Source organism: Palaemon carinicauda, chromosome 45 (genome assembly GCF_036898095.1).
Source record: "Palaemon carinicauda isolate YSFRI2023 chromosome 45, ASM3689809v2, whole genome shotgun sequence".
In the NCBI taxonomy this organism is placed as follows: Eukaryota; Metazoa; Arthropoda; class Malacostraca; order Decapoda; family Palaemonidae; genus Palaemon; species Palaemon carinicauda.
Window position 1 is genome coordinate 27,307,738 of NC_090769.1, and position 2,500 is coordinate 27,310,237.

Here is a 2,500-nt window from a genome sequence, read left to right on the forward strand (position 1 = left end):
ACAATACAAGGAAATTTGTTCTTACAAATGTGTTATCTGTAATCTATTAATAGCTTCAATCTTAAAATAGAATTGCGTCCTAAAACTGTTGCTAAGCTAGAAAAAGGGTGTATTATTGTCTGGTCTTCTGTCTTCTTTATGACAACATATCTGAAATGACTTTGACATTTAATGACGCTGGGAGAACCAACAATAACACACTAAGGCAAATGTCTTTGGGAAACAAAACCTGTTCAAGAGGAGGTTCTTGAAGCTGAATACCTCCAGAGAGTTTGCAGAAGCCTCCAGTACTGTTTGTGGCTCACCTTGATCCTGTTGATGCAGAACTGGATCTTCTCAGGGCAGAGTTGCTGATGAATATGAAAATATGGAAGAAGAAGACTCGGTTTTATACCAGTGGCGTGCTTTGTTTACCAGGGGGCTTCGTGTATCTCTCTCTCTCTCTCTCTCTCTCTCTCTCTCTCTCTCTCTCTCTCTCTCTCTCCAGTGTGGGATGGAATCCTCTTTCGCGATATCCTTTCACGGGTTCCCGGAACAGGATGCCTGCCTCTTCAGGTCTTGCTTGTTTGCGTGTCAGGGCGTGGGGGAGATTTGTGGTAAATAGAGACGCTCCTGTTTCGGCCATGTGCAACTTTACTCATTTACTTTACGTATATATATATATATATATATATATATATATATATATATATATATATATATATGGATTCCTGGATTAAAATAAGTTATGTTCCTATTACTGTAAATTTTGACCATTACATAATTCGCGATACTTCAGTTTTCTGTAAGTGGACTTTCATATCTTTTAAAATTATTGGTATTTTCACATTATTCTTAAGAGATATTGACATTATCCTTCACGTAGTATTGACATTATTGAGCGAGTTATGTTTTTCAGTAGTTATCTCTGTGAACAATTGGCTGTCCAACATTCTAAATTCCTTATCTGTTTTTCTCGTGCTGCATAGATGCAAATTTAAACAGCCATGCAAGAAACTTGAATCTTTGGTTTGGTTTTAGCGTGAGATACACTTGAGAGTGCCTTCTTCTCCTCATTAATATTAGCATGCACAAGTCAGCCAGGAAGAATGATCAATCTTAGTGTGTCCAATTTGTTATTTTGACTCGGTCCCTTTCGGAAGTATATCATAGTTTCATCGTGTTTGTCGTTTTTTATTACTTGTGACTTTTCCTTAAATCTGTCAGATCTGTTCTGAAATTCATAGGATGTTAGGCCAAATTCATTCCATCACAGATTTCGTTAATTATGAATTGTAGATTTGCAGCTCATAGTTATTTAAAAGTTTAAAATTCACTCGTGAGCGGCAGGGACAAGGGATAGGACAATGTTCTAGAGACCGACATTATATACTATAATCAGGGCTCAAGCCCTCTCTTCACCTAAGCTAAGACAAAGGAGGACCAGGCAATGACTGCTAATGCTTAAGCAATTACGCATATTGGTTTCCTCTAGGTTTAGAATTCACTCGTAAGCGGCAGGGACAAGGGATAGGATAATGTTCTAGAGACCGACAATATATACTATGACCAGTCATCAAGCCCTCTCTTCACCCAAGCGAAGACACAGGAAAGCCAGGCAATGGCTGCTAATGCTTAAGCAATTACGTAAATTGTTTACCTCAAACCCCTTAGTCCTTACTCGAAGGGACGGTAAGGTTGTGAACACGAGTAAAAATGTTTTCGAACTGAGAGCGGGGCACTTCAGATAATACCTGTTGACATTGCTTTCTTGTTTCTTTAATGTTACTTACCCGATTCAGTTTCCTAAATGAAAAACAAAACATTGGACGTTATTTTCTATTCTCTGTTCAAGGTAAATAACGTGTCTAGATATCAGCAATTTTCTTTCTTTACATTGTAAATATTGCACGAAAATGCACAATTGCGTCAGAATCAATATAGTTTCAGACATTCTTGACTTATTGGTTTTACCTGTTTGCTGATTCCTTTTAAGAAATTCATCGAGATCATGTCTAGTAACTTTTAAAGCTTTTTTTTTATGGTTCACTTTCAGGATTTAATTATATATTGTAAATCGATGAGGCCTACTAAAATGGATTTTATTTTTTCATGCCATAGACTAATAAGTTACCATTACTAAAAAGAGTTAATTCTCCGTCTGTCTTCTGTAAATATGATTTCATTTAAGAAAAATCTATATATAAAATGGAATGGTGAATAATCAAGGCAAAAAGAAGCGAATGAATTCAGAGCAGAAAAATTATCTGAAAAAGGATTTAAATGTCTGGGATGTGAAGTAGAACTAAACTCTATTGATATGAGCAAATTGATACAAGGTAGCAAGATAATAGAATATAACAAAAATTAAATTTCTTATATATAAAATTGTCGAAATTTCTCAGAGGGGCGGAAAGAATAAAATAATCAAGAGAGCAAGATTAAGACATTAATATTTATCAAAGATAAAAGTGAATATGATGTTATGTTTTCTGCTAAAAAAAACCCAAATGCACTTGAA

The 2,500-nt window shown here is 35.4% G+C and overlaps 1 protein-coding gene across 3 annotated transcripts in view; it reads right to left on the reverse strand.

Annotated features, from left to right (window-relative positions):
- Positions 1-420, reverse strand: part of Mst57Da (Male-specific RNA 57Da) — a 3,374-nt gene extending 2,954 nt beyond the window's left edge. Inside the window, exon 1 of one of the 3 annotated variants that reach the window (XM_068367117.1) lies at positions 306-420. The gene's annotated coding sequence lies outside the window, so the exon portion shown is untranslated. Of the gene's footprint in view, positions 1-229 lie in introns of all 3 variants that reach the window. The other 2 variants (XM_068367119.1, XM_068367120.1) reach the window with 2 other exon arrangements.
- Positions 421-2,500: the final 2,080 nt, after the last annotated feature.